The 14953-nt window shown below is 41.1% G+C and overlaps 1 protein-coding gene across 2 annotated transcripts in view; it reads left to right on the top strand.

Moving 5' to 3' along the window:
- The first annotated feature begins 4024 nt into the window (after window positions 1–4024).
- The window catches only part of LOC126416208 (small integral membrane protein 14), an 89595-nt gene continuing 78666 nt past the window's right edge, over window positions 4025–14953 (top strand). Inside the window, exon 1 of one of the 2 annotated variants that reach the window (XM_050083810.1) lies at window positions 4025–4173. The gene's annotated coding sequence lies outside the window, so the exon portion shown is untranslated. The remainder of the gene's footprint in view (window positions 4174–14953) is intronic. The other variant, XM_050083818.1, reaches the window with a different exon arrangement.

The raw sequence follows: 14953 nt of genomic DNA, 5'->3' as shown, positions 1-14953 counted from the left end.
TTGTGGACTCCAGTCCGAAGACTGGTTTGATACAGCTCTGCATGCTACTCTATCCTGTGCAAGCCTCTTCATGTCCGAATAGCTACTGCAAACTACATCGCTCTGCTTACTGTATTCGTCACTTGGTGTCCCTTTACGATTCTTACCCCCCTCTCCCTCCCCCCCCCCCCCCACACACACTTGTCTCCTGTACTAAACTATTGATCCCATGATGTCCCAGGATGCATCCTATCAACCGATCTCTTCTTCTAGTCAGGTTGTGCCCCAGTTCTATTCAGTACCTATTCATTAGTTACTAATCTTGAGCGTTCTTCTGTCTGCCTACTTAGCTGGGTGGTAACGTGCTCGCATCCGATGCACACGGGCCCGGGTTCGATTCCCGGCCGGGTTGGAGACTTTTCTCCACTCGGGGACTGGGTGTAGTGTTGTCCTCATCATCATTTCATCCTCATCACCGGCGCGCAAGTCGCCCAATGTGGCGACGACTCAAATAAGACTTGCACTTGGCGCCCGACCTTCCCCGGATGGGGCTCCCGGCCGACGATGCCATACGCACATTTCATTTCAGTGTTCTGTAGCACCACATTTCAAAAGCTTCTATTCTCTTCTTGTCTAAACTGTTAATCGTTGTTTTCCCACGTTCATACATGGCTACAATCCAGACAATTACCTTCAGAAAAGAATTCCTAACATTTAAGTCCATATTCGATCTTAAGAACTTTCTCTTCTCGAGAAAGGCTTTTCTTGCCATTGCCAGTCTATATTTTATATCCTGTCTATTTCAGCCATCATTAGTTACTTTGCTGCCCAAATAACGAAATTTACCTGTTATTTTAAGTATCTCGTTTCCTAATCTAGTTTCCTCAGCATCACCTGATTTAATTCGACAATACCCCATTTTCTTCGTTTTGCTTTTATTGATGTCCATCTTATCCTTTCAAGAGATGGACCTTTCCATTCAACTGCTCTTCCAAGTCCTCTGCTTTCTCTGCCAGACTTACAATGTCATGGGCAAACCTCAAAGTGTTTTATTTCTTCTCCCTGGACCTTAATTCCTACTCCACATTTTTCTTTGGTTTCCTTTAGAGCTTGCTCAATGTACAGCGGGAGTCAAAAAGGACTTTACAACTTTGGAATGACACAGAGAGTTATTGAGATAATTTACAAAACCTGTAGGTGTGTCTTTTTGTGATAACAACCTCAAGTTTGATTTACGTAGTGCGTCAGTACCCCATTCCGCCACCATGAGCGCAAGCGTAGGGCACAGTTAAAATATCTACTTACATTGGTGCGGAGCGCGCTGTGTGCTTTGGTTTCATGAAACGAACTCCACAACAACTGTTCGGCGCAAACTGCGCACCGAATATGCTAAATAAACTCCAACAAGGCCTACAACTTACTTTTGTAAGAACTTTGTGAGTTTATGGCTCTTTCCTCTTCAGGGAGAAACTGTCACCGGTATTGCATGTCTGGGTATGTTTGAAAAATTTTTAACGATGAAGATGACCGAGATGGGATGGTTTACCACCAGCAAAACGGTGCACCACCTCATTTACTGGCGAAAGTTCGAGCATTCCTCGATAATCGCTTCCCAGGTCGGTGGATGGAGCGTGAAGGCCCATTCGCATGGCCACCTCGCTCTCCAAATATGACGCCACCGGATTTCTTTCTCTGGGGTTTCATTAAGACCGTGTGTATGTTCCTTCCCTACAAAAAAATTTAGCCGACCTGCGAAACCGAATCGACGATGCCGCTGCACGAGTTACGCCCAATTTTCTGTACGAATGTGGGAAGTAATTGGTTATCGGTGAGTCACATCGCACCAAAATGACATTTGACACTTTTGGGTGAAACTTCAGGTCGTTTGCTACAAAATAACGCATTCACCGATTCTGTAAGTTTTCTCAATAAATTTATATATCATTCCAAATCTGTAAAGTCTATTTTGACTCAGCCTGTACAAATGGAATAACATCAGGTATAGGCATCAAACCTGTCTCACTCCCTGCTCAATCACTGCTGCTCTTTCATGCCTCCCGACTCTTATAACTGCCTTCTGGGTCTTGTACAACTCGTAAATATCCTTTTTCTCCTTGTATTTTACTCTTGTTACCTTCAGAATTCCAAGGAGAGTATTCCAGTCGGTATTGTCAACAGGCTGCTTTAAGTCTACAAATAGAATAAACATAATGAGATTTTCACTCTGCAGCTATTTGCCTTTCCTTAATCAATCTTCTGAGGTAAGTTGTAGGGTCAGTGCGTGTTCCTACATCTCTCCGAAATCCAACCTGATCTTAGTTAGTTAGTTAGTTAGGTGTTCCACTGATCAATAGCACGGAAAAACCGTTATGATGTGGAACGTGTCAAATGCACAAGAAATGAGCACAGGAAACAAGATTTTTTTTTTGCATCATAGCCTTATACCTAAATATTTCTAGTATCTATCCCATTCCCTTAAATGGCACAAAATGCGTATATTATATCTCCAGATTTATTTAGTCATATTCAAGAATTCATCTATGGTATAGAAGGAGTTGTCAAGGAGGTATGATTTCAATATATTTTTGAAACTATTACTGCTGTCTGTCAGACATTTTATTTCATCTGCTAATTTATCAAAAGGTTTTATAGCAGCATATTTTACCCCTTTCTGTGCCAAAGATAGGTTAAGTAAAGGGTAGTATAGGTCTTTCTTTTTTCTGGTATTGTAATCATGAACGTCGCTGTTGATTTTAAACTGGTCCATGTTGTTGAGAAAAAATTTCATTACTGAGTAAATGTACTGTAAAGCAGTTGCAAGAATTCCTAACCTTTTAAACAGAAGCCTACAAGATGTGCAACTATAAACCCCACACATTATTATAACTACTTTCTTTTGAGCAGTGAATACCTTTTCCCTAAGTGTTGAGTTGCCCCAGAATATTATTCCGTATGACATCAGAGAGTGGAAGTATGCAAAGTATGTTAGCTTACTAATTTCTACATCCTCAAAATTGGCAGTTATTCTGATTGCAAAAGTTGCTGAACCTAATCGCTAAAGGAGATCCGAAATATGACTTTTCCAATTAAGATTCTCATTTATATGACAACCAAAAAACTTAGTATGCACTACCCTGGCTACTGACTTCTTTTGATGTGTTATGTTTATTGAAGGAATTATACTTTTTGCAACAGAAAATCGGATGTACTGTGGTTTTTTTTTTTTTTTTTCAACGTTCAGAGCAAGCCCATTCGCAGGAAAACCAATTAATGACTTTTCCAAAGACCTTATTTGTATCATTTTCTATCGGACTTTCTTTTACTGGACTAATAATTATTCTTGTATCATCAGCAAACAGTGTCAGTTCAGCATCTTGTTTCACATAAGAAGGGAGGTCATTCACATATATCAGGAAAAGGAGGGGACCCATGATCGAACATTGTGGAACACCTAATGTAATTTCATCCCAGTTAGATGAAGTGGCAATCTCCTTTGAACCACTTGAAGCATATAAAGAGACTTTTTGCTTCCTGTTCTGTAGATGTGACTTAAACCACGACCTCGAGGTCGTCTTCTACCACTTTTTTCCATTCCTCTGCAAAGATTTCGCGTTAGTATTTTGCAAACCTGACTTACTAAGCTGATAGTTTGGTAATTTTCACACACGTCGGATTTGGTTATGGAATATTAATATGGTACCACCGCCCATTGAGGGAGTGCTGTGACAACTGGCCTAAACGTCTAATTTTCAGCGAAAAAGTAAGCAGGTCGACCAGTAACAAAAAGAAGCGCAATTTTTCCTGTAAGTAATTTTGAGGGGAAGTTGGTGCTATGATGAAGTAAACATCTCGCCCAGGCTGACGTAACATTTCTTGCACTGACGCTATGCGCTCTGTATAAGAAACAGTACGAGTTTTGTGAGGGTCAATCCATCAGAAGAATGTTATTGCAGATAGGCTAATGAGTTTTGTTGCAACAATGAGACGGTCGTCAGCGACGTATGAAACAGCAACACGTCCGTCTCGCTGGAGACGGAGCGTCAGCGACTGGCGAGTGAGGTAACTCCACGTCAGTGTGTGGCGCTGCGACCGTGGCTACGAACGGCCAACTACATAGTGTGGGTGTAGCGAGGCGCCAGGCAGTAGTTACAACGGCGCAGCTGTGCTGGCAGCGCCACGCGACGCGGCTCTGCTGTACGTATAAAACCTTGCGTTCAGCTGCTCACCACTGTCAAATACTGTGCCGTCAGTTTTATCGTTTCACTATTAACATGAATAGGCACACTCATCAGCGTACTCATATTCGTAACGTGTAGCCCGCACAACAGAACAGGGATGGGAAAAACCAAATCGGTTAAAAACGATACCGTATTTTATTTCTGAATAACCGTTTTTTTTCAGTATTTGTCTGATCTCGGTTATAACAGGTGCTTTCTTTTATTTTTTACTAATAGCCGAGTGAGAAAAATCGGAATATCAATTAGCCTTAGCAGTAGTGCTAAAAGCTTTTCGTTTTTAAATAGACCATTTTTAAAAAGGAGTAATTTTTGTTCGTAAAATTTGCATTGGTTTGAAATTGCGTTATTATAAAAAATGGGAAAAGAGTTCAGTGCTGTTTTCATAACATTGCCGACAGAAACGAACAACAAAAACATGGCATCAGAATTGGTACAGGAATGCTGAGACAATAATGTCCCTGTTCCCGTGTGTCGTGGCTTAATGTCGTGTGTACTTCCCTGAGCAAGACTTGCCCCCACATCGCGGTCGCCGACGGACATCCGTTGTAAACGTATTGCAGGGTGCCTCCAACCCTAGTACGGAAATATTTTTACGAAGTGACGCAATAATGAAGTACAGTGCTTCATTTGCTTTAAAACATTAGCGATTTGTGTGCCACTTCCATGAAATAATAAAAGAGGAAGGAAATAATGGTAAGAGTAATAAATTAAAACTTGACAACAGTTTTTTCAGAGTATACAATAAAAATAGAAAGTAGCTAATTTGTTGTCTGTGTCCACATAATGTCATAATTTATCTTTATCTGCTTGTAGCCCTTGAAAACAGGTAAATTAACACGAAAAATATAGTTCTTCAATGTTACTTTGCACCCTGTAGCACTTACTACCTGTAATGCCCAAATATTGATAAGATCACCGATTACAGCCGGATTTTCCAGCAGAGTTTCAAAAATTAGAATCAATAGGAGCATACTGGTTATTTTTTGTAGTATTCAACCACTTAACACTTTTCGAGAAAAGCAGCGAACGGTCGACGGAATAAGTTATTTTATTTCCCTATTCAATTTAATATTTTGATTCTATGCATCTTGAAACTAAGTCAAAAATTTTTAATCTTTGTTCCATTTCTGTTTATTACAGGAAATAATAAGAATAAAAAACCGACGTCGGTTATTTCAGATACCGGTTACTTTGATCGGTGTTAATAGTCAGGTTAAACTGGTACGCAAGAAAACCGATATAACTGAAAAGCCGGTTGTTTCAGCGATAACCGCTATCCCTACTATAGAATAGTGTGTAGGGAACGACACCGAACTCTGCGTCAGTACCTGGTATGTGTGGTGTGATCAAAAAGTAACGGGATTTTTTGTTTTTCTTAAATATTCTTTACTGATTCAGCAACATCAACTTTGTCCCCTTCAAAGTAATCCCTCTCAGATATAATACTCCTGTACCAGCATTTTTTCCAATCTTGCAAGCGCTTCTGAAACTCACTTTCCGTTATGGTGCCCAGTTGCTTCACCGATTCCGTTTTTATCCCTTTAATGGTGGCAAAACGACGTCCTTTCGTGGTTCTCTTCAGTCTCAGGAACAGCAGTCGCAGCAGGCCATGTCCGGCGAATACAGTGGCTGAGGTGACATAACAGTTTTGTTGTTTGCCAAAAAATCACGAACGAGCATTGAGATGTGAGTGGGGACACTAACGTTATGCACTTTCCACGGGTGGTTTTGCCACAATTCTGGTAGTTTTCTTCGGATTGTTTCACGCAAACGGTACATAACTTCTAGGTTGTATTCCTTACTGACCGTACGACCATTAAGGCAGGAACTCATGACGCACTATTTAATTGTAATCGAAGAAAACAGTGAGAAGAACCTTCGCATGTGATCGAACTTATCGAATTTTTTTCGGTCTTGGCTCTTCACACACTTTCCATTGCGACGACTTGACCGTGGTTTCGACGTCATAGCCTTTAATCCATGTTTCTTCATTTGTTATGGCCTTCTTTAGAAGTTCTGGATCGTTTTCTACTTCATTCAGCAATACCTGAGAGACGTCAACGTGGTATAGTTTTTGGTCGAAATTCAGCAATTTCGGAACAAACTTTGTTGGTACACGTCTTATGCCGAAAACATCCGAAAAATTGCTTGGCATGAGCCAAAGGATAAGCCGTCATCATCACCAAACACTCTGAAGGTGGTTCGGCAATTTTCCAGAACCATTTTCTTTACTTCTTCCAAATTGTCGTTAGTAATTGTTGCGCCAGGGCGTCCAAGGCGGTAGTCGTCTTCAACGTCTTCTCAACCTCGTTTGAAACTTTTATACCACTCGTAAACTGTTGTCTTACTCAAAGTAAATTCGCCAAAATCTACAGTCAACATTTGGAATGCGGTGCTGTACTTTATTACACTTTTCAAGCAAAATTTAATGCAAATTCTTGGAGCAATCTCTTTCGAAAGTAAACATCCGCCGAGCACTCGAAAACATATAGAAACTTTACGACTGTCAACAATAAACTAAATATTCAAAACAACTGAAAACGCAAACATAGATCAGGAACATGTGTACCAACAAGATGAAAAGAAATCGAAAATCGGATTTATAAAGCCTACAAAATTAAAGATTTCCCGTTACCTTTATCATACCTCGTCTGTAGCCAGATATGCCAGTGACCGAGCTTAGTGCGGCATCAGCGAAGTATAAGAGTGTATACGGGATGAGTCCGAAACCTACGACAAACTATCGAAGTTTCACCCGAGAACGTACGTTCCTAGAAGAGGCAACCCAATATATTGCTTACTCCTGCGCATATCTCACGGGAAGAACAGGAAGCTAAAATTAGAGAGATTCAAGATCACACGGCGGTTTACCAGCAGTCGTTATTCCCGAGCACAGGACAGGGGTACGCAGAATACCCTCCACCACACTTCATAAGGTAGCTTGCAAAATATACAGGTTCTTCCACCAGGAATGGTCAGTTTTCAGAAATACAACAGAAAGAATATAGTAAACATCGGCTCTAAAATGAAATCTTAAGAACTATGAGCACGTTTTCAAGTTCGATGCTGTGGAACAAATTTACCCTACAGCAAGTTCTCCGCTTCCATGTTTTGAGAGGTTATGGTATGGACCAAAACAAGAAAAAATATTCTGTAAATGGAGGCTTTAAAGTGTTTACCTTGAAGAGAAGAGATTCGTTTTACAGAATCGAAGATGAAGGAGCCCTCTTAGCTCTTTAGGCATGCGTTTTGCAGCCCATGTTTACTGAACTTTTTCCTTTGAAATGATCGTTCCTGTCATATTCCTGAATATTGATTATTCCTTCCGAGACAAATGGTTCAAATGGCTCTAAGCACTATGGGATTCAACATTTGAGGTCATCAGTCCCCTAGACTTAGAACTACTTAAACCTAACTAACCTAAGGACATCACACATATCCACGCCCGAGGCAGGATTAGAAACTGCGACCGTAGCAGCAACGCGGTTCCGGAATGAAGCGCCTAGAACCGCTCGGTCACAGCGGCCGGCTCCTTCCGGGACACCCTGTAGATGTAGACATGCATGACTTACCGTGAGTGGCCCATTAAGAGCAACCATTCGGTTGGTTATCCCAATTTCCGTTGTGGTTGTATTTAACGCTGGCACGCACTTTGCTCTCGATGCTGGTAACAACCATTGATGTAGAGTTTGAGCAAAATTTGGCTGCTTGTGGTGGTCCGTCCCCATGACCATTTCGATCATCGGATGTGCCAGCGATCGACTTCTTCTGAAAAGCCAAGCATCCGAAACTTCAGTTGATATTCACATGGAGCTGGTTTTCAGGATTGTCATACCCAGTCTCTTGGCAAACATGGGGATGGTTCCCATGAAATTACCCTTTCCGAACTTGTGCTCCGTCTACAATGACTTCATTGTCAATGCGGTCATTAAGTCTTGAGCTTCCTTCATTCACATAATAAGAAACGTTGTAACTAGGTTAAAAGAAAAGTAGTTGAATTTGCTGGACTAATCTGCTCATAGCGCTATCGCGACGCCTCTGCACCTGTATCTCCATGATTACTCCACAATTCACAATTAAGTGTCAGGCAGAGGGTTCATCGAACCACCTTTAAGCGACTTCTCTGCCGTTCACTCTAACAGCGCGCGGGAGAAACGAACACTTAATTCTTTGTGTGCCAATCTCCGATTTCTCATAATTTATTACGATGATCATATCTCCCTACGCAGGTTGGCGTCAACAAAATATTTTCACACTCTAAGGAGAAAGCTGATGATTGAAATTTCATGAGAAGGTCCTGCCGCAGTGGGAACCCCTGTGCTTTAATGACTGCCACCCCCGTTCCTGTGTCGTATCCGTGAATCTCTCTTCCTTATTTCGCGATAATACAAAACGAGCTGCCCTTCTTTGAATTTTTTTGATGCAGATCGCACACTGCACAGTAATGCTCCAGAAGAGGGAAGACAAGTGTATTGTAAGCTGTCTCTTCAGCGGAAATATGACCAACGACTTACTGTTTATCTTCACATTGCAGACACTTCCTAAGCAGCTATCCATGTCGTGGTTGCCCATACCAGCAACACTCTAGTCCCACATGAACATAAACGCGACATCTGCAGCATAGCCGTGAATGCTTACTTTATATCTCCGGATCTTGAACAAATAATAAGCAAGACGACAAGAAAGTTTTGATCTGGGAAATGTTTTCTGCACGTCGATGGAAAGGTCGTGTATTTTTTTGAGTTTTCTTTAGCTTTGACACTTTTTTCTTGAATTTTGATCCTCAAGGCTTCAGCTCTTCTTCTTTAAGGACCTCTTTCTTCTCATCCTCAGTGCTCGTCGGATTGGTAAGTACAATGTGGAGTCTATCACAAGTCTTGCAAGTATCTGACTTTGGTATTTGAAATCCAATATTATATAACCGACAAAACGTCGTTCTGTATTTGGCTTCACTGACATGTTGACCTTTTTTGTTTGCAGTGCTTTAGATAGTAATCACGACATACAGCTGTCTTCTTCAAGATAATATTATAACACACTTTATGCGGGCTTTGCATTTGGCTGTAACATCTCCCGTATGTAGACATGTTTTTGGTAGGTTTCTGGATAGCCGTGACCATTGATCATTTTTTGGAAAGCATTGCGATTTAAGTTGTTTTAATAAGTTGTTCAAACGTAATATGGGGAAGAACACGGACCGCCAGAAAAGACGGTCTGTACACACGTTGCAATTGCCCTTCTAAATTAAAGTGATAGAACTTTGTGAACATGAAGATTGTGGCAAGGCATAGCCATACCTCCTTTTCATAGGATGTGTTTTTTTAAGACCTCATAAACACGAATTTTATTGGTCTGCCAGATGCCAGAAGCCAATAAATTTTCGTTCTTAACATATGACAGTATTTTTGCTCGCTACAATGAACAAGTACACAGTTCCCCAACAGGGTGACGAGGAACTGTTTCCCCTTTTACTTTTCGTAAGATCTGCTTTCAGTTCTTCTTTATTTGTTTCCTGTTTTTTTTTTTAATGCTTCCTTTTCTTTTTCAGGACTGTTGTGGTCTATCTCGTGCAGGATGTGGTCACCTGCTTCCTGCTTATCTTTCAGTGGACGTAGGCTTTACTCCCTCCTAAAAATAAGTACACACAGGCGCCTGTAGAGAAATAAAACAGGGTTCATTGTTTGGGCCAAAACAACGCTAACCCTCGAAGTTATTTATTATACTTTTCTGTCGTTAGAGTTAAAACGGATTAGTGAGTAACAACCTTACAGGAATTTACTGATAAATATCATATTGTATCTATACACTTCTAACATTAGACAACTTCCCAAAATTTTAACAAACGGTGTGTCTAAATCTTTTGGGATTAGACTGGTAGCAATATAATGCTAAGGCATACTAATGGTATCTTAAACATCTGTATATTTCCTGGTATGTAACCAGTACCTGCACCCCTGTAACCAGTATATGGATCGCTGTCATCATTAACATCCTCACCAAACATACACCTATTTACTCGATTAGAATATTTCAGCGTTACTGCCACGTTGAGCGGCGACGCTGTTCTCATCCAAAAGCAACAACTTAAATAATGAAATACACAACAATGTATATAACCAAAAAACAATTTCCAGCAGTTCGAATAGAAACGCCTGTTTCCAGCATGTAGTGCAGTTGAAAGCAAAATAGATGGCGTGATTAGACAAATTCCCACGAAACTGAGGTTCAGCGACTTCTTCCGCCGACCCCTTCAAATTCACTACTGGTCTTCCTTCTGACGTAACATATACCAGTGTTAATACACGTCCATGTTCTTGTTTTTACCGTAGGAGAAATTGATGAGAAGTAGCAAGTATTGGGACAACCTTCCACCAATAGAGAACGAGAACGTTTTTGTCTCGAGAAACCACAATAACAATGCATATATACATTGTTTCAGAAAAATATACACTGTTCAGTTTTGTAATTAAGCTGGTGCACCACGTAAGGATAGCCGTTTCGCAGACATAGAGAACGACGTAATGAATCCAACAAAAATAGATGTGTGCGCGACGTCACCAAGTTGCTACGTGACACACTGTTTTGCAACACCGGAAGAGGCACCTAACGGGCGAAGTCGGTACTGGCACCGGCTTGGTTCAAAATCACCAGGGTCCTAGAAGGAGGGCAAACGACCTTAGTATGACGTCACAATCAGGTGGCGATTATAACATAAATCAGCTGGTACGAAAATAACTGTTTGGCTCGTAAAATTAGCGAGTTTTGAGTTGATTATTAAATGAGGTTAGTCAACACAAAAAACGCATGTATTTGTTTAAGCCGAAATGAGACTGAAACATTTAACAACGCTTTATTGCTGTGCAGTTTACGTGGTACAGAGGATACACATGACAAGGAGATTTGTAAACAAAGTTGCTCACGTCTTTGAAAAAATGAGTGATTTTCGTGAGTATGTACTGTTACGAATATCTGGAGCACTTTTAAATGTATAGGCACTTGTTCACTAAAAGATTCACACGTATCCAAGCAATATTTTTATACAACAAATTTGAGACATGCATTTTGCAGTCTGTTGTATTCACACAATTCTCTGCTAACACAAGAACTTCATGAACATAATCAACGACGTATTGTCGATCGGTACCTAACCTCAGCAAAACTCACTAATTTTTATGTTTCAGCATTTTTCTAAAAATGATAATAGCAAATGTCACTGGAATCACTGATGTCGCAGTTGGACATTTCAAGCCTTCCCATATTTACGTTTTCAACTACACAGTCCAACTCAGTCATTAACATACACTGCCCAAGTAAAAATTGTTTACAATCAGTACAGTTTAATTTTTTAAGCAGCAATTATCAACAGTTGCGTACATAAGGCAACGCTGGGAGCAGCGTCATCGAGATGTGATTGTTACTTTAAATTCTTCAGAAAACCTAACTATGGGATTAGAGCTGCAGTAATTTCGGTCAGGAACACTCGTATCATATACACTGACGCGCCAAAAGTCATGGGATAACTCAAAATATCATATTGGACCTCCTTTCGACCGCGGCAGAACAGCAACTAGACTGGCATGGACTCTACAAGTCGCAACTCGACATGACATGGACTCAACAAGTCGTTTGAAGTCCCCTGCAGCAACAATGTGCCTTGCTGCCTCTTCAGCCGTCTGTAATTGCAAAAGTGTTGCTGGTGCAGGATTTTGTGCAAGAACTGGTCTCTTGATTATGTCCCATCAATGTTCAAAGGGATTCAAATCGGGCGATGTGGGTGCCCAAATCATTCGCTCGAACTGTCCACAATGTTCTTCAAAACAGTCGCCAACAATTGTGGTCCGATGACATGGCGCAGAGTCATCGATTAAATATCCGTCGTTGAATGACAGCAAATTGTCTCTAAGCAGGCGAACGTAATTATTTACAGTCAGTGATCGGTTTAGTTGGACCAGACGATCCAGTCCATTCCATGTACATACAGCCCACACCATTACGAAGCCACCACCAACTTGCACAGTGCCTTGTTGACAACTTAGGTCCATGGCTTCGTGGGGTCTGCGCCACACTCGAAACTACCATCAGGTCTTTCCAGCTGAAATCAGGACTCGTACGACCATACCACGGTTTTCCAGTCATCCAACCGATACGGCCACAAGCCCAGCTGAGGCGCTGCAAGCCATGTCGTGCTGTTAGCGAATGCATTCACGTCGGTCATCTGCTGCCATAACCCATTAACATCAAATTCCGCAGCACTGTCCTAAAGGACACGTTCGTTGTATGTGCCATATCGATTTCTGTGATTATTTCAAACTGTTGCTTTTCTGATAGCGGTAAAATGGGAATGTCGTGTGGCTAGGGCCTCCCGTCGGGTAGACCGTTCGCCTTGTGCAGGTCTTTCGATTTGACGCCACTTCGGCGACCTGCGTGTCGATGGGGATGAAATGATGATGATTAGGACAACACAACACCCAGTCCCTGAGCGGAGAAAATTTCCGACCCAGCCGGGAATCGAACCTGGGCCTTTAAGATTGACAGTCTGTCACGCTGACCACTCAGCTACCGGGTCGGACTCTGATAGCGGTGACAACTCTACGCTAACGACGCTGCTCTCGGCCGTTAAATGAAGGTCGTCGGCCACTGCGATGTCCGTGGTGAGAGATAGAGTTATACAAAACAGTCCACATTCAGTCTCCAGATCGCTTTCCCTTATTTCCACATGACCGGTATCGCACCAGTGCCCAATTTCAGATGTAAAATTAAAATTTTTTTGTAATAGATATGAACATGGGCAACTGGCTCGAATAGTAGAAGATTATATTGCGCGAAACTCACATAAACTTAACTTAGTAAAATGTTATATGATTTTTGTGTACACAAATAACTATCTCGTAACGATCACACAGTTCAACGAGTTGTTTATACCCGACACGTTGTTGTGGTGGCAAAAGACGCTCGTTGGCTATCGCCGTTTCTCGCTAGACCTGGCAGTTATCGGTGAAACAACCGGTTTTCACTCACATCGACTTTTTCCACACCAGTTTAATCCAACTTTAAAACCGCTCAATATAACCGGTTTCTGAAATAATCAATTTCAGAATTTTTATTCCTATTATATCCTGTAATAAACGTATAAATCGAACAAAGATTTACTCTCTCAGTTTGAACATATCTATAATCAATGTATCAAATTAAATAGGCAAATAAATGAAAACGTAGCCCCTCCACTGTTCGCTGCTTTTCTTAAAAAGTAATAGATGGGTGAATACTACAAAAAATCACAACTATTCTCATATTGGTTCTAATTTTATGAAACTCTGCTGAAAAATCATGTCCTAACCGGGGATCATATCACAGTTTGGGCAATATGAGTAGTCGGCGCTGAAGCGTGAAAACTGAGATAGGAAACTCTTTTTTTCGTGTTAATTTGCACGTTTTCAAGTGGTACACGCAGCTAATTGCCTATTATGTAGACACTGGGAGCAGATCGGCTACTTTCTGTTTTTATTGAATACTATGAATGAATTGTTGTTAAGTTTTTAATTTATTACAGTTAGCATAACATCCTTTCACTTTTATTATTACATAGGCATGAAAGACAAGTCTTTAACCTTATGAAGCAAATGAAGCATTGTGCTTCAACGTATGTCCGGTGCAGAAAGCGGGGAAACTACTATACAGAGCAGGTGCGGGCAGCTCTTCCACATCGTACGTTCACGTGTACATTAAGCCACGACACACGCCAACAGTGACATCATTGTCTCAGCATTGTTGTACCAATTCATATACTATGTGATTGTTGTTTGTTTCTGTCGGTATTGTTATTAAAGTAGCAATGTTCGCGTATCTCATTTCCTGTAATAACGCAATATTTCAAACCAATGCAAAATTTTACGAATAAAATTACACCTCTGTTAAAAAAGGTTTATTTAAAAACGAAAAATTTAAGCACTTTGCCATGGCTAATCGATAATTTGGTTTTTTAAACAGTTTTTAGTAAAAAAATAAAGAACATCTGTTATAACAGACACCAAACGAATGGCTAAAAACACCGGTCTCGCGTTTAACCAGTCGGATTTTCCCATCCCTACTTCTGGCTGACGTCACGATTTAAGGAGTTCCCGCAGTTTGAGACCATCACGTCTCTGTGGTGTTGCTTGGATGCGATATTCGGTTCTCGTAAATATTGGTGTTGTTGTTGCTGTTGTTGTGTGCTATCAAACTAATCCTTTAGTCAAGATATACCATACGTTTCTGTCCTCTCCTACTCCATTCAGTACCCATTCACTGGTATCCAATCTACCCATACAATCTTCAGTACCCTTCTGTAACACCACATTATTCTCTTCTTGTCTGTACTATACTACTGACCATTAAAATTGCTACACCACGAAGATGACGTGCTACAGACGCGAAATTTAACTGACAGGAAGAAGATGCTGTGATATGCAAATGATTAGCTTTTCAGAGCATTCACACAAGGTTCGCTGACATGAGGAAAGTTTACATCTACAACGTGCTGACATGAGGAAAGTTTACAACCGATTTCTCATACATAAACAGCAGTTGACCGGCGTTGCCTGGTGAAACGTTGTTGTGATGCCTCGTGTAAGGAGGAGAAATGCGTACCATCATGTTTCCGACTTTGATAACGGTCGGATTGTAGCCTAACGCGACATTGTTGCTCGCGTTGGTCGAGATCCAATGACTGTTAGCAGACTATGGAAGCGGTGGGTTCA

This window comes from Schistocerca serialis, chromosome 1, assembly GCF_023864345.2.
Source record: "Schistocerca serialis cubense isolate TAMUIC-IGC-003099 chromosome 1, iqSchSeri2.2, whole genome shotgun sequence".
Taxonomy (NCBI): domain Eukaryota; kingdom Metazoa; phylum Arthropoda; class Insecta; order Orthoptera; family Acrididae; genus Schistocerca; species Schistocerca serialis.
This window is presented reverse-complemented; position numbering and strand designations above follow the sequence as displayed.